General features: G+C 34.5%; 2 non-coding genes across 2 annotated transcripts; one reads left to right on the forward strand and one right to left on the reverse strand.

Annotated features, from left to right (window-relative positions):
- Nucleotides 1-9,052: 9,052 nt before the first annotated feature.
- Nucleotides 9,053-9,159, forward strand: LOC121215792 (small nucleolar RNA R71). Its single transcript, XR_005911765.1, has one exon. It is a non-coding gene; the product is annotated as a small nucleolar RNA R71 (small nucleolar RNA).
- A 10,124-nt stretch (nucleotides 9,160-19,283) lies between these two features.
- LOC121215848 (small nucleolar RNA R71) lies at nucleotides 19,284-19,390 on the reverse strand. The gene has a single exon (XR_005911816.1). It is a non-coding gene; the product is annotated as a small nucleolar RNA R71 (small nucleolar RNA).
- Between the last annotated feature and the right edge of the window lie 2,850 nt (nucleotides 19,391-22,240).

A 22,240-nucleotide genomic window follows, 5' to 3' on the forward strand; every position in this document is an offset into this window, starting at 1 on the left:
TGGAATACTAAGGATACTCGGGCCTCCTGTATGATAATAACATGCCAAAACCTTGTCCTAGACATGGTCTTACATGGGATGTTTCCTGCACTGCCAATTCCATATCCCATATATGGTTTTACATGGGAGTTCTCATATCGGTGCCCATGCCATGTCCTAGACATGGTCTTACGGGGGACCTCTCATCTCGGTGCCAACTCCATGTCCCAGACATGGTCTTATGTGGGACCTCTCATAACCTCAATAATGCCAATGCCATGTCCCAGACATGGTCTTCCATGGGATTTCATCCCCTTATGTCATGACATTTGTATTCGATACATTCCTAATGTTTCAACGGGACTTTTTAACACTGATTCTCTATCATCTCAAACTTGAGTCAACATTAAATAATTTCATGAAATAGGTACATAATTGCTGGAAAATAAAAACATTAATAATGATTATTGAAATATTGAATTTATTTACCGTAAACTTACCTCAGTACAAAATACGATCAAATCTTGCATCTTAGTCCTAAACCTTTTTTCGTTCCCCAGTTTCACTCTGGATTTCGTTCCTCTTGATCTATAATAGCAAATTTAGCTTATTTAATACTCACATTCATCAAAACAGTCCTTGACTCGAACTTTGGCAAAATTACAATTTTGCGTCTAAACTTTTGCATCTTACACTTTTTTCCCAATGCTCGGAAATTAAACTTCATCCCTTATTCTTATGTTTTATGACATGCTGAACATCTTTCCCTTCTATGGCAACATCAAATTCCCACTCTAGCATTTACTTATGAACATTAGGTATTTTTACCGATTATGTCGTTTTACTCGTTTTCACTTAAAATTGCCTAGCAAAAGTTGTTTAACATAATTTCAAGCTTCATATTCTACCATAAAACATCACAATAAACACATTTCACCTATGATTATTTTTCCAAATATGATCCCTAACATGAATTAATGGTAGAATAAGCTAAACCGAGTATGAGGGCTCCAAAAACATAAAAAAAAATTAAAAAACAGGGCTTGGATGCACTTACTATGAGCTTGAGAAAGTGAAGAAACCCTAGCTATGGTGTCCCTTGAAGTTTCAGCCCTTATGGAATGAGCACATTTTGCAATCTTTTTCCCTTTTCATTATTTTTATTACCAAATGGCTAAAATGCCCTTCATTAAAACTTTAGTTATTTTTAACTATGCATGCCCATTTTTTTCCATAAAAATCTAATGGTCTAATTACAACTTAAGGACCTCTACTTCAATTATGTACTTCAATTAAATCCTTTATCATCTAAAGCTAATATTTACCCACTTTTGCAATTAAACCTTAATGTGCAATTAAGACATGCAATCACTGAAATTTCTTATCGGTATTCTAACACTTGCATCCAATCAATCGATAAATCATAAAAATTAATCATAACAAAATTTTCTATCTCAGATTCATGGTTTTACAACCACTATTTCATTTAGGTCCTATTTCAGGATGTTACATGTTTCGGCTAGGATACCCGGCTGAAAAATTCGATTTAATAGAGAACTCTCTAGGCCTCTTAGATGTAGACTGAAATAATCTGCTCATCTTCCTTTTCTTCGTGTCTTGAACCTCAATTTTAGCATTTCCCTTTTCTTTCTCTTTTTACAAATCCTCTGCTTTATAGGCTCTTTCAACTAGAACAACAAACTCTTTTATCTCTAGAACGCCAACTGACAGTCGGATATCATCATTGAGCCCATCCTCAAATCTTTTACACATGATAGCCTCTGTAGACACACACTCTCGAGCATACTTGCTGAGTCTGACAAATTCACATTCATACTCGGTTACAGTCATCTTACCCTACTTTAACTCAAGGAACTCTTTTCTTTTCTGGTCCATAAACCTCTAATTTATATACTTTTTACGGAACTCCTCCTGAAAGAAATCCCAAGTAACTCTCTCGCTCGGTACAACTGACACAAGAGTCTTCCACCAGTGATAGGTCGAATCTCTAAAGAGTGAGACAACACACTTCATGCATTCCTCAGGTGTACAGCATAACTCATCAAAGACTCTGATAGTATTCTCGAACCAAAATTTTGCTTTCTCTGTATCATCATCTTTAGTAGCCCGAAACTTTTCAACCCCTTATTTTCTGATCTTATCAACTGGTGGCCTCTCTCTTATAACTGTACCTGTGACTGGGGGAGCTACATGGGGGATCAGAGAATCATGAGGGGGTGGAGGTCTAACAGCCGGATTTGTACGAATGAACTCGACAAACCATTCATTCATAGCTTGGAAGAAGGCTTCTCTAGCTCCTCTTCCCTGACTAACTATAACAGGCCTTTCACTACTATCTGGGGGCACCATCCCTTCTGCTGGAGCAAGCACATTACTCTCTACATCATCTGTACCAGCTCGTTCGGGATCCATAACTATAAAAGAAAAGCATTTTAAAATCGTCAAGAGTCATCACACAATCAAAATACAAGTGTGGCATGTATAGCTAGACTCTTATTCATACTGAATATCCCGAGAATAGACTAAACCTCGCTCTGATACCAATAAATGTAACACTCCTTACCCGAAAACATTGTCGAAATCAAGCACGAGGCGTTACTTGACTTAACTTACTAATTCGGAGCATAGAAATTTACTTTTAAAATTAATTCGTTCATGTTCAATCAATATTTCCCTAAAAAAAAGAACCCTCGAAACCTTAAAACATGCAGCGAAAACGGTTCAGGTCCAAACCGAGAACATTAAAATTTTTTCGAATACTTAAACAAATCAAAATAATTTATTTCATGAAATAAGTATATAATCGCTGGAAAAAAACAACATTAATAATAATTATTGAAATATTGCATTTATTTACTGTAAACTTACCTCAGTACAAAATACGATCAAATCTAGCAACTTAATCCTCAACCTTTTTCTTTCCCCGGTCTAACTTCGAATTTCATTCCTTGATCTATAATAGCAAATTTAGCTTATTTAGTACTCACATTCATCAAAACAGTCATTGACTTGAACTTATGAACATTAGGTATTTTTATCGATTAGGTCGTTTTACTCGTTTTTACTTAAAATTGCCTAGCAAAAGTTGTTTAACATAATTTCAAGCTTCATATACTACCATAAAATATCAAAATAAGTACATTTAACCTATGGGTATTTTTCCAAATATGAACACTAACATGAATTAATGGTAGAATAAGCTAAACCGAGCTATGAGGACTCAAAAAACGTAAAAAAGGGGGCTTGGATGCACTTACTATGAGCTTGAGAAAGTGAAGAAACCCTAGCTATGGTGTCCCTTGAAGTTTCAGCCCTTATGGAAGAAGATGAGCACATTTTGCCATCTTTTTCCCTTTTAATTCTTTTTATTACCAAATGACTAAAATGCCCTTCATTAAAACTTTAGTTATTTTTACTTATGCATGCCCATTTTTGTCCATGAAAATCTAATGGTCTAATTAGCATTTAAGGACCTTTACTTCAATTATGAACTTCAATTAAATCCTTTATCATCTAAAGCTCATATTTACCCACTTTTGCAATTAAACCCTAATATGCAGTTCAGACATGCAACCGCTGAAATTTCTTATCGGTATTCTAACACTTGCATCCAATCAATCGGTAAATCATAAAAATTAATCACAATAAACTTTTCTATCTCAGATTCTTGGTTTCGCAACCACTATTTCGTTTAGGCCCTATTTTGGGATGTTACAAGGATACCGCCTCTTATATATATCTTTTACTGCAGTATTCACACTTTGGACATTAGTATGTCTGGAGGTAGTCAAGTTGTTGGCGTCGTTGCCGATGAGGCATTGTCACTAGTTTGATTTTAATTTTTGCACCACAAAAAATGAATATTTAGGAAAATTTTAGGTTACAGATACGATTCATTTAGCCATAAATAAAACTACTAACACTATACGGGTCTTAGGGACATTGTTAGATGTAGATTGTCTACGATCTAGCATTACTCATCCCATCATTCATAGCTCACATTTTGAAATAAATCTTTCTTTACTAACATGGATTTCTAATAATGTCAGATTCGTCGATCATAAAACTGAGGACCCCATATCATTCTTGCGGAGATTTGATCATTAGTACCGTTACTTACATAGACGTTCCACCATATACTATGAAATTATTATGTTAGAGCAAGAATTTGATGTTTCCATAGAAGGGAAAAATGTTAAGCATGTCATAAAATATAGGAAAAAAGAATAAAGTTTAATATCCGAGCCCAAGGGAAAAATTGTAATTATGAAAAAGTTTAGGGGCAAAAATGTAAATTTTGTCAAAATATGTTTTAGGTCTGAAATGATTAGTAAATTGATTAAATAAGTGAAATATGATGTTTTTGATCCCGAAAAATGATATTTGGACCTAGAACGGGAGAAAAACCGAAAATCAGGAAAGTTGATCAAATGGCCGTTTTGGTATCGAGGTAAGTTCATGTGTTTAATATGCATTTAATTAAGCATGTTTGAATGCTAAATTGATATATTAGTTATAAACGCTTTAGTATTGATTTTTGAATATAATGATAATAGTTGAGAAATGTTCGATTGTGATTCGACATTAAAAATGATAATTCGAATAAGTTTGCATATAAGACCATAGTTGTAATGTGGCTTTGTATTAGATCAAGAAAGTATTGAATAGCATAATTTGAGGAGAGTAAGATAAATTGAGGATATGATGAGATTGAGAATGTAAGTATGTAAGTTGAGTAGCATTTTATTATTATGCAATTGTTGCTATTATTATTATTGAGTTATGTGACTGACCTTGAGAATTTGAGCAAGTATGTTTCAGCTATGATTTGTCAAAGCATTGATATCTCAAGGTCCATGTTTATAACATGGAAATTAAGGAAGAATTGACGAAAAAGTCCATATTTATAACATGGCAATTAAGAAAGAATTGACGGAAAAGACCATGGTTTGACCACGGTAGTAAGTGTGCCAATGTAAGACCATGTCTGGGACATGGCATTTGTACAGACCGAGGAGTGCCAGTGTAAGACCATGTCTGGGACATGGCATCAGCACGAATAGAGAAAAGTCAGTGTAAGACCATGTTTGGGAGATGGCATTGGCTCGAGATGAGTGCTAGTGTAAGACCATGTCTGGGACATGACATCGGCACCGATATGTGATCCCATGTAAGACCATATCTGGGATATGGCATTGGCATCCTACCAGGTGTACGAAATATCTCAAACATTCTTAATATTACAAGTAGTTCAACGAGAAATTCAAGGAGTATGCTCAAGATAAGTAAGAGTAGGATATGTGAGTATTATGACTAGGCACAGGTATGTACATAAGGCTTAATAATATTGGGGTTATAAGTTGATGATATTAAAAGTATTTTAATGAGTATATTCAAGTATTAAGTAAGTGATACATTTTCAGTTATACTTATGACTCTTTGTGACATGATTGACAATATGCCTATATTATGAAAGAGTATTAATGTGTTAATGAGATGTTGTAGGTACGTAAGCAAGCTATTAAGTAAGGTGCTTTATTTTTTTTATTCTGAGCTTTTGGTAAGGTTACCGATGAGTAAGATATTAAAGTATGAACTTAGCATTATTTATGCAAATTATGAAAGCTTAGTAATAAGCTAAATTCATTACTAATTATTCTTATTTTACATGTGAACTTACTAAGATTTATAAGCTTACATCTTTCCTTTCCTTTGTTCCAGAGTCTTATCAAACAAGCTCGGGTTAGAGGTCATGGAAGATCGCTTCACACTATCAACTATGAAGTTACCAATTGGGTATTTTCATTGACAAACGTTTTAAGTTATGGCATGTATAGGGACTTAGTCATTTTGTGTGTATGTCTTTATGAAATGGCTAATTAGGAGTATGTTTGATGTTATGTATGCCTAAATGATAGTTAATACAAAGAAATAATAAAGGAGTAAAAATTTGCAACGGTACAGTTTTTGGACAGCAACAATGATGTGATTTTGAAAAATCACCAAAATTAGTAGAAATGAAATTGGAGAGTGAATGAGATATATAATTAAACCTTATTGAGTCTAATTTCATATGAAAGAAACAGTGCATGCAAAGAAATTTTATATTATGAGATATTTGAATTTTAGTTTGATAGGGCCAGAATGGTTTCTGAAGTCCCCTGTTCTAAATTTAGAAAATCATTAAAATTTGTAAAAAAATAATTATGAGTTATAATTTATATGCTTAGAATAATTAATGAGTATATTTTCAAAGGAAACAAATGGAAATATCATCTGAATTCTGTACAATGAGATAATTCATTTTTAGTGAAGAGTGGTTGGAATTGTCAGGCAGCGAAACAGGGGAGAATTTAACTAATAAACTTTTCTAATTGGCCAATCCAAAAATTCTGAAAATTTTTATGATAATAAGATATATGAGTCTAGTTTTAGGGAAAATTTACGGATTTAAATTTTAAGTTTTTTAGCTCGAGTATAATTAATTTAGCGACTACTGCGCAGTTGGACAATTTTTTTGTAAACAGTGAAATAAATTATTTTAATTTGTTTAAGTATTTGGAAAATTTTTAATGTTCCCAGTTTGGACCCGAACCGTTTTCATTGCATGTTTTAGGGTCTCGAAGATCCTTTTTAGGGACATATTGATTGAATGCGAGTGAATTAATTTTAAAAGAAAATTTTTATGCTCCGAATTAGTAAGTTAAGTTAGGTAACGCTTCGTGTTCGATTCCGGCAACAGTCTCGGGTAAGGGGTGTTACAAACTATCTATATACAGGAAATGTCACAGAAAAATATATGCAATGTAATGTATGAAAGAAAAAGAAAACTTTCCTTGCTTGGATTGTATTGTAGACACTTCATTCTGTCCGATGGGTTGATTTACGAGCAACAACCTTGTACCTCTACTTCCTCTTTATCCTCACGATCAATCTCAATGTTGACAGACTCTGTTTTCTTTGGTTCTTCCTCCAGTGGTTTGGGTGCATTCTCTTCATTAGCACGATTCATCTCAATGGGCTCTTCATCACCGACCCTTTCCCCTCTTGTAATTTATTAAAAAAAGGAAATTAAATAACTAAAAGATATTTAAATCGACAAAATAAAAATAAAAATAATTTTAAAGATGTTGAAGTTAAACATATTGTAGACAAATGGACTGTTTATGTTGCTCTACGTGAACACCCTAGTAGTGCTTCAAGTGTTGTCTATTATCTTTAAATACGTCCCCCGTTTTCATGTCCTTGACATCAACAACTCCATGTGGATATACATACGCTACCAAGCATTTTTCATCAAAATTGAAAGGTCTATTTTGCTCCAACAAACTACACAAGGGTCTTCGTTCAAATGAATCTTCATCACTATCAAAATTGCTGTAGCAAAATCTTGTAAATTCTTCCTCTACTACTGTTTCTATCAAGTGAATGGCTCGACTCTTCATTCTCATCAGCACATTCCAGGGTATTAAATTCATTGAACTTGACTTACTGATCATTCATCCTCATGGTCAATTCACCTTTCTGAACATCAATTAAAGTCTTGCCTGTAGCAAGAAAACGTCTTCCAAGAATAATCGATACATCTTTTTCAACTTCACATTCTTAAATAAGGACATCCGCAGGAAAGATAAATTTGTCTACCCTTACCAGTATGTCTTCAATTTTACCTTCCATATGGGCATAGGATTGATCGACAAGTTGCAATGTAACCGTAGTTGATCTTTCTTTCCCAATTCCTAGCTTCCTGTAAATAGGCATATGCTTTAGATTTATACTTGAATAGGGGATAGTGATTTCCAATTGAATAGGGGATAGTGAAATTCCCTTGATCCTTCAACTTCAGGGGTACTTTATTCATCAACATTGCTATGCACCCATCAGTGAGAGCAATAGTCTCCAACTCTCCCAATTTGCGCTTCTTTGTATCTTTCATAAATTTCACGTAGTTGGGCATTTCCTCCAAACCTTCTACTAGCGTTATGTTGATATGGAGTTGCTTCAAGACCTCTAAAAATCTTTTGAATTGAACATCTTATTTAGAATTTTGGAATCATTGAGGAAAAGGTAAATGTGGCCATCCTTTAGGTTGCTGATATAGTGTTGTCGTGGCATTCCTATTGACAACATCATTCGATTCTGCCACAACATTTTGCTACTTACCCTTTTTAGATTCAGTATGTTTTTCAGATGACTTTAGGATCTTTACCTGATTGGTACTTGCATTATCCTCTTCTACCATGGCATCATGAACAACATCACTCAACTAAGTCCCGCTTTTAAGGGTGATTGCTTTGCAATGCTCCTTACCTTGTGTTCTTGAATTCTCAGTATCACTTGACAATGCTCCTTGTAGCCTTAAATTTAGAGCATTCGCTATTTGCCCCAGTTGATTTTCAAGAGCTTGGAGAGATGTAGCCTGACTCTGAATTACATCATCATTCTTGGCCATATATTCTTTCAACAAGTCTTCAATAGATGAAAATGCCTGACCTTGTTGGACATTTTGCCTCAGCATAGGTTAATTATAACCAGGTGGTGCACTGGTGGCATTCTGTCTTATAGCGTGTTAAAATTCTTCGTACCGTGATTATTCCAACCAAAGTTTATCTGTTCCTTCCACCCTAGATTATAGGTGTTGGAATAAAGATTATTACTCCAATTGAAATTACGCATGTAGCACACAGATGCTGAATTTGATGCGCATTCATCAAACACATGATTTTTATCATAATAAACACATGACAGCTCGACTGATTTCATCTCCTAGACTGCAGTTGAATTTTTCATTATTTTAATCATATTAGCTAAAGAAGATGCCTGGGCTGTCAATGAAGTAATTGCATCAAGCTCCATGGTACCAGCAGCTCTCTTGTATGTCCCAACCCTTGTGGTAGGGTACTGATAGTCATTGTTGGCAATCTTTTCCAAAATCTCACATGCTTCGTTGTAAGATTTATCCAGCAATGTACCATTGGCAGATGCATCAATTACCATTCTCGTATGTGCATTCAGCCCATTATAGAATATTTCCATATGAGTCTTGTGTTGAAATCCATGTATCAGACACTTTCGAATTAAGTCTTTAAATCACTCCTAAGCTTCATATAGCGTTTCATCATCCAATTTTCAAAGAGATATGATGTCATTTCTAAGCTTCGCATTCATATTTGGGGCATTATACCATAGCAAAAACCTCTGACAAAGATCATTCCATGATGCCACTTTTCCTGAAGGCAGAGCATTCAACCATGCTTTCATACGATCTCTTAAAGAATATGGAAACAGTTTAAGTTGTAGAGCATCTTTATGAACACCCTGTTGTCTAAATGAGTCACAAACTTTTATAAAAATTCTTAAATGCAGTCTTGGATCTTTAGTGGGTAGTCTATTGAATTTTCCTAATGTTTGCAACATCTGAAACATTATCAGTTTCATCTCAAACTACTGAGCTTGTATTTATGGTCTGACTATCCCTGGATTCAGGTAATCCAAAATTGGCACAACATGCTGTCGGATTGGTCTATCTTGGTTATCTATCACCCCACGAATAGGAGGATTAACATCCTAACCATTTGGATTATTATTGAGAGTAAAACCATTTGAAATATCATTGAGACTGGGATCATTCCCATTTCTAGCCATTTTTCTTAGTTCTTTTCGCCTTATTCTCAAAGTTCTATCAATTTCTAGGTCAAAAAGATACTATTTGTTAGCAGGAATGCCTCTTCTCATACACTGTCAGCAAATCTATAAAGATTAAATTAAACTAAGTTAATTAAAACTAATGGAATTAAGTCAAATAACCAAACCAAAATTTACCAAATCGCTGATCCCCGACAACGACACCAAAAACTTATCGCGTGTGACATGATATGCGATTTGTGCTAGTATACACATCGAATCAAGTAATAAAGTGATGAGTGAGTATCATTTCCATGAGGATCGAATTGAGGCAAAAAAGTTGTCAAGTTATTATAATAAAGTGCAATTAATGCTATGGTAAAACTATGGTAAGTATGCAATGGAAATTAAAAGGAATAATGATGTATGCAATATGTAGAATTAATGAATACTTGGAAATGCTATGGCAAAAGGAAAGTAGAAATGTAATGGCAGTTTTGAAATTGATTACGTGAATAATGTGTAAATGAACAAGTAAACAACTAAGAATACTATGGAAAAGATACTATGAAAAGGGATAAGGGATATACGATGTTGATATGGAAGGTTGGAATTACTAAGAATCTACCATTACTGTCAGAATTTCCTTGGCAAAATCATAATTAATCTACTACTCAGAAGAGTTCTAAAGTGCTTTTCTTCTTTCGAGAGAAAAAACCTCAAGTTACCATGCCCGTGTCTATAGGCCTTAATGGGGTACCTTAAACTATTTCCTTCTATATGAACGCTACTCTATGTCTTGAGTTTACTACAAGTATCTATCGAGTACTTGCTCATATCATTCAATTTCGGTCCAAATAATCCAACCTTTTCAGAATTAGATTTAGTTTATGGGCATGCTGAATAGTCATCTATGTCTAGGGATTACATGTATACAATTAAAAATAAAACAATTGAATGAAGCAGTAAATTGATTCGAATCTATGCTTCAACCATTAAAGAAAATAAAAGTTTCATCATGTAATCCCAACTCTATGAGATTTAGCTCATGGGTTAGGAAATAAAATTCAAAACCAAAATAACATCCAACACCATTTTAATCATTCATTTCACAGAAGAATAAAGTAAGAAATTCAGAAGAATATGGGAAGACAGTTTTTGTGTGTCCAGTTCATACTCCAGTAGCACAGTGTCTTGTGATGGCTGAGAGAGACTACTTTCATCTTCCTCTTTCCGTCTCTACTCAGCCACTATCCTCTATTTTTGCTTAAGGATATCTTCACTCTTGTTCGTCTTTTTGGGTTTCCTCATTTGGCTTTTTATAGGCTTTTCCATAAGGTAAATCCAACAACCCATGTTTATCTTCTCCTCTTTTAAATTCTTTTTTCAAAAACCCAAGATTATCTTCTCCTTTTTTAAATTATTTTTTTCTAAGATAAAAACCAACAACCCAAGATTATCGTTTCTTATTTTTTAGGCAGATTTTTTTGGTACAAGTACTGCCGGGCTGAAACTGGTATGTGTTGAGTGTTGACTTGGTCTTCTTAGAATTGCCACGATATTTGTGCTGACAAAATGTCTAACCTTTTGCCCCAAAAATCCTTCACTCTTTTATTTCTTGTTCCTCAACCAGCACCTGCCAAACCACCGAACACAACCCTACCATAAGAAATTAAAAGCATCTAATATTTAAACACTGTCCAAGCTCTGAACTAAATGATGAAAATACGAATGAAAGATCCTAAAATGCAACTAAATGTACCTAAGTACAAGAAATTGAATAGGTTTAAAGACATGAAATATAACTCTTTTCAAGAGTTATCAGATGGGAAGGAAAAAATATGGTTAGAAGCATTTCCCCTAGACACCATTACTACTTGGACTGAGTGTGTGTAGCTATTTCTTCTTCGAGTATTGCCCATGACCAAGGTACTAAGTATTTATACACAATTATTTTATTTCAAGCAAAGTACCATTGAAACATTGGGACATGAATAACTTAGTAGTAGGAACTAATGAAGAAATTAAAGAAACTTTCACAGATGAACAATTATTTAGAGTATACATCCATCAAAAAAGGCCTAGAAAAAGCATAACACTGTGATATGTAGATTATGTTAACTACATTACAAAAGGTTTCTTTCCATCATAGGCATCCTGGCAGTAGAAGAAGAGGATAGTTCACGAATAGAAAAATTACACTTGGGAGGATCAGTATAAGTTTCGGTAATGTGCGAAAAAATTGGTCAGAAGGTGTGTAGCAGAGGAAGAGATATACAACATTTTACAAGGATGCCATACGTCTCCATGTGGAGGGCATTTCGGCCGAAAAATGATAGCCCAAAAGGTTCTACAATCAGGTTTTTATTGGTTAACTATGAATAGAGACGCCTACGAATTCATACAATGGTGTGATAGATGTCAGTAAACTGGGAGTTTATAAAAAAAGGGACAATATGCCACAAACAAGGATAATTGAGGTAGAAGTATTTGATGTCTAGGGGATTGATTCATGGGACCATTTCCAAGTTCTTTCAAGAATCAATACATCCTTCTAGTTATTGATTACATTTCAAAATGGTTCGAAGTTGTTGCTTTACCTACCAATGATACAAAATCAGTAGTGAGATTTTCGAGAAAAAAACATATTCACTAGGTTTGGTACACTGTGTGCATTGGTGATCTACTGAAATTCGGTGTAGCAGATTATACTTGTTTTCACACTAACGGAGCCTGAATAAAAGCATTTTCATTACATTTTAGTTAAGTTTCTTTAGTTTTACTTACATTCAATAAAATGTGCAAATTGAGTCTTTTATTGACCCTAAGGGCCGAATGAGGCCTAAGGGAGAGCTAACGTACTTTGTGAGAGTGCGGGAGACAACCAGAAGGTATTTTAGGACGATACTAGATGTTATGTTGCAACACAGGAGAACTGATGTCGTAACATAGGGAACAGAATGAAGAAAAATAAAGTTTGCCTTCGATGTCGCGATACAGACTGAGGGTGTCACGACATACCCCTAAAGATGGCTACAGAGGAACATATTGGTTGCTATGTCGTGACACAAGTCCTGGTGTGTCACGACATCGGCTCTGGGATAGAAATTAGAGACGAAGCAGGGGTGTTTTGGTCCACACAATTGAACTTAAAGCTTGGGAACATCAGCTAACCTAGGGTTAAGGACAATGGCCACCTAGAGGCTATAAATTGGCTCATTTGGCACATGTTAAAGGCACCTTTTTATTAACCTAGTTTCTTTCTTTATATTTAGTTTCATTTTCTTATGGTTTTAGAGTTTAGTTTATTTGTTCGTTGTTTTCTTTCAAGAGATTTGGATTGTGGAATTATTCAACTCTGTGGATTTACGCTTAATATCAATACAATCAAGCTTTTTCATTTACTCTATCTTGTCGATTTAATTAGCATGATTTCTCTTTACGTCGATTATATACTATTTATGAACTCCATGAGGAACTAATCCTTCTATGGGGGATTAACGAGTGTAGGCATGATTTGTTAATTAATTTGTAGGGTTACTCAACAAATCAGCTGTTTAGGAAAGGGAGAACGTGAAACAAACCCTAGGCCTGACAACCCTGGGAAGTCATCCAGGTGGGAACTAACACAAAATTGGTATTGCCTATCCGTGAGCGTTTTAACCCCAAACCGGTCTAGATTGTGAGCTCAGAAGATAAGTAGTTCTTGCTAACTTGTTTTGTTAGTGGAAGATTGGAAAATCTTGCTAGGGTAGAACTAGTTGTTGGTGAGGAACTCGAAACGACAGTTGATGGAGATTACCGAAGCGAGCTAATTACCCATAATCAGTTTTGATTTATTCTTCCTTTTTAATCAATTGAATTTTATCTTTTTATGCTATTTTAATTTTAGTATTATAAAACCCTAAAAATCTTTTATTTTATATCCTTTATACTATAACTAAATTTAAAAGTACTAATTAGATCTTTCAGTGTTTAGGTTAGAATTGATCTAGCACTCGCCTCCATTGGGTATGATCCTCAAAGTACTCACCCACTCATTGTAAAACTATATTACAACTAGACCTGTATACTTGCAGATACCGCCTCATAATTCTATATTTTATTGTAGTATTCACACTCTAGACATTAGTACGTCCAGAGGCAGTCAATTGGTTAGTGATGAAGGATCTCATTTCCAAGCAAGTAATTTGAAGCTGCTTTGGCGAAATACAACATAAGACTGAATGGCAACGACCTATCACCCGCAAGCTAGAGGGCAAGAAGAAGTGTCTAGTCATGAAATTAAATAGATTTTAGAAAAATAGTGAACCCAAGTCGAAAGGATTGGGAAACAAAGCTAGACGATGAATTATGAGCTTACAACACAACATATAAGACTCCTTTAGGTAATATAAGCTAGTTTACGATAAGAACTACCACTTACCAATTGAATTGGAGAAGAAGGCATATTGGGTAATTAAAGAATTAAATTTAGATCCAAAATTAGCCAAGAAAGAAAGACAATTTCAATTATAGGAATTGGAAGAATTTCACTTTATGGCCTACGGAAACACTAAAATGTATAAGGAAATGAGTAGACTTCGACACGATCCAATGATTTGGAAACGTGAATTTCTACCTGGACAAAAAGTTCTACTATTCAGCTCAAGATTAAAATTATTCCCTGGCAAGCTTAAATCAAGATGGACATGTCCATACACCTTACACCAAGTGACTCTTCATTGGATAATAGAGCTGATCAACAAAGAAGGACATCTTTTTCTTGTAAGTGACCAAAGAGTGAAACATTATGTTGGAGGAATGACAAACATAGTAATTGATAAACAAGTCTTGCAATGCAATGCTCTATGGGATTTAGGAGGAAACAAGGGGATATTAATAAACAAAAAGAGTGATGGTGAAGAAAGTGACCAAATTGTTGATGTCACAACACAACTGAAACATATAGGAATCTGGCTTGCATGTCACGACAATGGACAACGTTCAGAACATAGAAACTGTTCTCGATGTCGTGACACCTCTAAGGGATGTCGCGACACTATTGAGTAACTCTGTTCTCCGAACTAACATTAACTGCTGACATTTTTATAGTTTAATTATAGTAGGATTCTTATTCTTTAACTTCTTGCTTAGTAGAAATAAGTTATAACTCTTAAACACTTTATTCTTTTCTTCTGGTGCATAAATAGGTCACATTGAGCCTCTTATTTACAACCAATAAGAAAGAAATATCAATTTACAGACGTAAAAGATTGTACAAAGGACTTTAGATAAAATAGATTATTGAATGGCTAGTTATAGTGTAAGCGCTCCAAGCACAGCTATTGAATTCCAGGAAGGCAGCATGGATAAATGCTTGCAACAACTACAACTGGATACTTTTATCTAAGAATAGGGATTGTAAAGGAATATGGGAGAACACAATAGAGAGGTAATGGACTAAATTTTGTTTTCCATCTGAAGAGCCTATAATAGTTCCAATAGTGTAGAAATTTTATCCAACATTGAAACTAAGGGAAGCAACTAAACCATTCTGTGGGATGTGGTCCTTTGTGAAGGTCAAAGGGATTAATGTTCCAGTAATCGATATGAGTATTTGCTAATTTTATGATGTGCCATATCATTATTGCGACCATCTGTATAAAATATATCTAAAGGAATTCAAAAATATAGACATGAAGAGATACTGAGATTCTTAATGGAAGGGAAAGAGATTTGGACATATAGAACAGGAACAACAATACCTAACACATTCAATCAAGAGTTGATGACACTAAGAGCCAATATGTGAATGAAATTCATCTGTTTAAGAATATGGCCTCTAGTAGAGATGTACGAGATTAGTCCAAACCATGCTATCATAACATATGGGATACTCCAAACGAAACAAATATGTATTGGTTCATGGATATACAAGAATATGGTTGAATGTATAAGAATTTTAGGATAGGGAATATTTTTCCCCCATTTAATTACAGAATTGTGCAAAAGAGTAGGAGTCCCTATCGAGCGGTTGGACAAGACCATGAATCCCCCAAGGAAACTACTTGGAGATGACATATTCAAGCAATTTACTCTTCTACAGACAAAACAAAATGAGGAAAGGAGAAAAAGAGGATTTCAAGAAGATGATGAATAATATTTCGAGTTACTTTAGTAGGACTTTAATTTCTAGGAGTAGATGGATTTAGGAAAATTAAATTAGTTTCTTATTATTAGGGATTTGTACTTCTTTTTAAATTATTAAATTGAATATTTCCTTTATGTTCTTAAGAGGGACTGTATTAATTTTTAGTTGTTTTATTTTCGGTTTTGTTTTTCTATGTAGGAACCCCATAGAAAGGAGACACAATAATTTGAACTATCAATGAGTTGAGGAGGAAGCACGCACATGCCATTAATAGTTGGAACGACCACAATCAATTGGGTAATTTCATTCATTATCTTTTTAGGAACTATACATTGAGGACAACGTGTTATCTAAAGTGTTGGGGGGAGTAACATAAATTTTTTTTGTTTTTATGCTTTTATTTCATTTTTCTTGTCATTAGTGTGCTTGAGCTTGTAGAAATATAAGTGATTGGTTAGTAGCATGTACATAGGTTACTTGTGTTTACAAATAAATTTGGCATGATGATAGGTGGTTTTAAATTTTCGATTATTACACTACTCAGTTCTATATGTTACACTGTAAATAGGCTTTAAGAAATCAATTGTACCAAATGATATAGAAAATATATGGAAATAAGCTTGCTAGTATGAATGATAAATGGTTGAATTTGAGTTTGTTTGGTTGATTAAATTTGTGCATATTGAGATATTTAAGGGATGACCTAATAGATTTTTTGGAACATATCCAGAGCCAAAAAGTTGACCCATATTGATTCACCTTTAGTACCAATTTTTGAGCCTGTAAAAACTTCTTGATGAGCCTTATTACAAAACCCGAGACTGAAACGTTAATTTGTATTTACCCTTTTTCTTTGGTCTTAAACTGCACGATTATAGATGTCTAGCCATACGTGTTGAGGGTTAAGTAGATACATTACAATGGATTTTGTAAAAACAGAGTGGAGTAGGAAAGATTGGTTTGATATAAGAACTATAGGTTAGCCTAAAAGTGTAGAATAAAAGAAAATCAATCCAAGTAGAAAAAGTTCATGAAAAGTAAAAAACATTTTTGAGTAAGATGAATTGAACAGGAAAATGACAAAGTCACAAAAATAAGAAAAACTCATTCATTAGTGTACAAAACCTCCTAGGCTAGTCGTAGTTACTATGTCATGCTATGATTTCTTATGTGGAGAAACAAAAAAGGTGAGAGAAGGAGAAATAAGGCGGTGAGCGAGTAAGGCACGCTAAGGGGGAAGAATAGAGATCGATACAATGTGCCAAACTATTTTTATGTTTGTAACCTTTTTGATGCTTACTGTTTTTGAATTCCACACTTTTCCTAAGTTGATCTACCGTAATTCGGTATAGTAGATTAAACTAGTTTACGCATTTAGGGAGCTTGAATACAAGTATTTTTGTTACGTTTTTGTTAAGTTAGTTTTATTTACATTCAATAAAATGTGAAAATTGAGTCGTTTATTGACCTTAGGGGCCGAATGAGGCCCAAAGGTGAGTTAACACACTTTTTGAGTGTGCAAGAGACCATTAGAACGCGTATTAAATGAATATTGGTCGCTATGTCGCAACACATATGATTCGATGTCACAACATAGGGAAAAAATGGAGAAACCTTAAGTCTGCCTTCAATGTCGTGACACAAACATAGGGTGTCACTACATACCCTTAAAGATAACTGAAGATGAGTATACTGATTGTTATGTCATGACACAAGTCCTGGTGTGTCGTGACAATGATTTTGTGACAAAAATTAAATATGAAGTAGGGGCATTTTGGTTTGCATAATCAAACCTTAAGCTCGGGGATGTCAGCTAACCATCGGTTAAGGACAACAACCACCTAAAAGCTATAAATAGGCTCCTTTGGCACATGTTATAGACATCATTCCATTAGCCTAGATTCACTCTTTAGATATAATTTTGTTTTCTTGCTTTCTTAGGTTTTTTAGAGTTTAGTTTATTTGTTCATTATTTTCATTCAAGAGATCTAATTTGTGAATGAGATCAACTTCTATGGATTCACACTTGTTATTAATATCAATTAGGCTTTTCTTAAACTTTCTACTTCAATTTATTCACTATTATTAATTCATCCATCTATTCCATGTTGTTTATGAAAGCCATGAGGAACTAATCCCTTTGTGGGGGATTAGTGAGTAGAGGTATGAACAATTAATCATTTTAAAGGGTTACTCAACGGATCAATTATTTGGATAAGGAAGAATGTGAAACAAACCCTGGGCTTGAGAACTATAGGAAGTCATCAAGGTGGGAATTAACCCAACATTGGTATTGCCATTTGTGAACACCTTTACCCCAAGCCAGTCTGGACTGTGAGGTTGAAAGATAAGTAGTTCTTGTTGACTTGTTATGTTAGTGGAAGATTAGAAGATCCTACTACGGTAGCGATTGGTTGATTGACGAGAAACCCAAAGCAACAATTGATGAGATTACCGAAGTGAGCTAATCACCTATAATCGAGATTTGATTTACTTTACCCTTCTATCTCCCTAATTTTATTTATTTTATGTTATTTTATCTTATTACTCTAAAAACTTTAAAAACCTTTCTTTTATGTTATCGTACTATAATTTATTTAAAGTACAAATTAGATCTTTTAGTGTTTTGGTTAGAATTGATTTAGCAATCACCTACATAGGGTACGATCGTCAGAGCACTCACCTATTTCGTTGTAAAACTATATTACAACTCGACCCGTATACTTACGAATACCGCCTTGTCATTCTATATTTTATTATAGTATTCACACTCGACCAGTATCTTTTAGTTTTTGACATTGTTGCCGGGGAGGCAACGTCACTAGTTTGATTTGAATTTTCACATTCTGAAAGAATAATTAGAAAATTTGTATGTTATAGATACGATTTTATTTTACTTATTTTTACTAATTACTCTTTTTAGGTTTAGTGTATGACTCGGAGTAGGGTTACGCCTATTGTAGAAGCCACAGATCGAGAGAGAATAATTCGAAGAAATTGCTGACAATAATAACAACAACAACAACAACAACAACAACAATAGATGCAAGATCCACCACTACCTGTTGTAGGTAATGTACCACGTGACGCTGACTATAACGCCCTAGGAAACCCACTAGCACCACAGCTTCCCTTAAATGTATAGATGGCTTGAAATGAGAGAACTTTAAGGCATTATGCCTTATGAAGTTTGGATATGGTTCAGAAGAGTATAATAAGGCTGGCAATTACAACTAATAATTTTGAGATTAAACCGAAAATGATTCAAATAATCCAGAACAATTTGCAGTTTAGGGGCATTATGATAAAGGACCCTAATCAGCATTTTAAATGGTTTTTCCAATTCTATAATACTTTTAAGTGTAATGGGGTTACTGATGACACTATTCATCTTCAGTTGTTCCCTTTCTTCTTGATTGATAATGCTTTTTCTTGGTTAGACTCGCAGGCACTAGGGTCTATCACGACATGGGATGAACTCACTGGAAAGTTTTTACAGAAATTTTTCCTAATCAGCAAAGCAATTCAACTAAGAAGAGAGATCATTGTCTTTGGACAGATGGAGGGAGAAACTTTCTATGAGGCATGGGAACATTTCAAAATGTTTATTCAAAAATGCCCGCACCATGGATTTCCTAAGTGGAATGAACTATGGGTTGGATGCAAATGTACGATCTAGATTAGACGAAGTAGTAGGAGGAGCCCTTATGAATAGGATGTATGAGAACACGTACGAAATTATTGAAAATATGTCGTTAAACTCCTATCAGTGGCCAATTGAATGCTTTACATATGGCCTGAAACTTGCTACGGTCAAAGCTATCGAAGAGGAAGATAAGTATTAGCAAATAGTGGATAGACTCAACAATATTGAATCTACTTCTACACCGTACACGTATAAAGGAGACAAACAACTCTTCCGTTATATCAATAATCCTGCTGAGGATATAAACTATGGAGGAGACAAGCAACTCTTCCATTATATCAAGAATCCTGTTGAGGTTATAAACTACATCGAGAATAGGGTTCGGAACCCTTACTTGAACACATACAATTTCGGCTGGAGAGATCACCCAAAATTGAGATGGGGAGGAAACCAAGGCAGAGGTAACAGTTCAAATCAAGTTAAAAATACTAATTACTAACCTCCTTATTTATGGAAACCTTAGGATAGGGCCAACCCTAGTGACCATACTACATGTGGTCAACGACTGGACATAATTGAGGGAGAAATGCAATCAATGAGAACAAATGTCAAGTAGGTGCAATCTGAGTGTACTAACTCAATAAGAACATTGACTAAGCTCAAGGATCAGATAAGCCAATTGATGAGCATGATGGGCAACATCAAAAGACAAATTGGCACAGGTATTCCCAGTAACACGAAAGCTAACCCACAGAGGGAAGGTAAGGAGCATGTGAAGGCTATAGCTCTCGGATTGGGCAAAGTACTGGGTAGCCTAAAAATTCCTACCCCAAAGGCAACTGCAGACAATACTGATGAACCTAAAGATAACTCCTTAAAAGTGGGAAACGAACCTGAACCAGAGGAGGAGAATGCACTAGCGGCTGAGAAGGAAAAAGAAACACTTAAAGATGCCGAAATAACAAAGGTTCCATTCTCATTAAGATTAGAAGAAAGAAAAAAGTAGGATGAGGATGAATTTGTGAGTTTCTGAAACTTGTTTAAAACATTAAAAACCATTAAATGTTAACCTACCTTTAATCAAATTAATTGAGAAGGTTCCAAAGTACGCCAAGTTTTTAAAGGAGATGACGATAAGGCGTAAGAAAATCAAGGTAGGAGAACAAGTTGATTTAAGTGCTCCTATATGGTGATTATTCCAAGACAAGTATCACGAAAGTTGAAAGACCTAAGGAGTTTTACTATTCCTATAGAGATAGGAAGTATTCACTTTAATAGAGCTCTATGCGATTTAGAAACTAGTATTAATTTAATGCCTCTATCAATTTTTGAAAAACTTATGTTAGGGGATCTTAAAACTACTCAAATGACATTACAGTTAGCTGATAGGTCATCAATACATCTGAAAAAGGTATTTACAAGACGTGTTCGTCAAGGTATGAAGCTTTGCCATTCCCGCAGATTTTGTGGTGCTTGATTTTGAAGAAGATCATGAGATAACGATCTTATTAGGAAGACCCTTTCTAGCCACTTCTAGATCTACCAATGATTTAGAGAAAAATGAAGTAACTATGACAGATTGAAAATTTTAACTGTGACCATCAACCAAGCGAGGAATATAGAAGGAAGTTAAGGGAGCAATGTAAAAAATTATTTATTCTTAATATCCCCAAGTCAAGGGACACACTTCTTTTTATGCATGCAAAAAGAATAAATAGGTTTAAGAAAAGGGAAAAATGGGCACAGGTGGAATGGTACAACTGACGATAGACTAATACCAATAGAACATAAAAAATCATCCATCGGTGAATTGATGACACTGTTGGATGAATCCGACAATAAAACTTAAAAATGTTTGAATTGCTTAGCTGTTGTAAATTATTGTATATTTAACTAACCATGGAGTTTTGATTCTAAAATTTATTTGATACATATTTGGACCAAGACATCCTCACGATGGAATTTTGGGCTGAAACAGAGTTGGTGTTGCGACACAGCAACCCTATGTAGCGACATCACGCACATAATACAAATATCGATGAAAAACACAGTGGAGCGTCATTATTATTCCATTTTTTCTTAAAAAAACTTGTATTAGCTTCCGGATAAGTTTAATTTTAATTTGTAGGAATAGGACTAATAACAGGTTTTTGTTATATTGTATTTTTTTTAAATTTTCTATGTAGGAACCCAACACAATGGAGACACAACAATTGGAGCTTTACACAAGTAAATGAGGAAGCACCCACCATTAGCAGTTGGAATGACCACGATAAATCGTGTAACTTCTTTCCTTATCATTTTATGGGCCACACATTGAGGACAATGTGTCAACTAAAGTGTTGGGGGTAACATAGAAAATTTGTTATAAATTTTTATTTGTTAAATTTTTTTACATTTTTCTTTGATTTTATTATATTTTTGTGTGCTTGAGCTTGTAGAAATACAAGTGATTGGTTAGGGGCATGTACATAGGTTGCTTATGTTTACAAATAAATTTGGTATGATGGTCGGTGATTTTAAATTTTTGATTATTAGACTACTAAGTCTATACGTTACATTGTAAATAGGCATTAAGCAATCAACTGTACCCAGTGATATAGACAATACAAGGAAACCAGCATGCTAGTACGGATGATAAATGGTTGAATTTGTATTTGTTTGGTTGATGAAGTTTGTGCATGTTGAGATACTTAGGGATGACCTAAGGCATTGTTTGGAACACATCCAAAGCCAAAAAGCTGACCTATTTATTTTTCACCTTTAGTACAAATTTTTGAGCCTGTTGACACTTCTTGATGAACTTATTACAAACCCCGAGCCTGAAAATATTAAAT

This window comes from Gossypium hirsutum, chromosome D03 (genome assembly GCF_007990345.1).
Source record: "Gossypium hirsutum isolate 1008001.06 chromosome D03, Gossypium_hirsutum_v2.1, whole genome shotgun sequence".
Taxonomy (NCBI): Eukaryota; Viridiplantae; Streptophyta; class Magnoliopsida; order Malvales; family Malvaceae; genus Gossypium; species Gossypium hirsutum.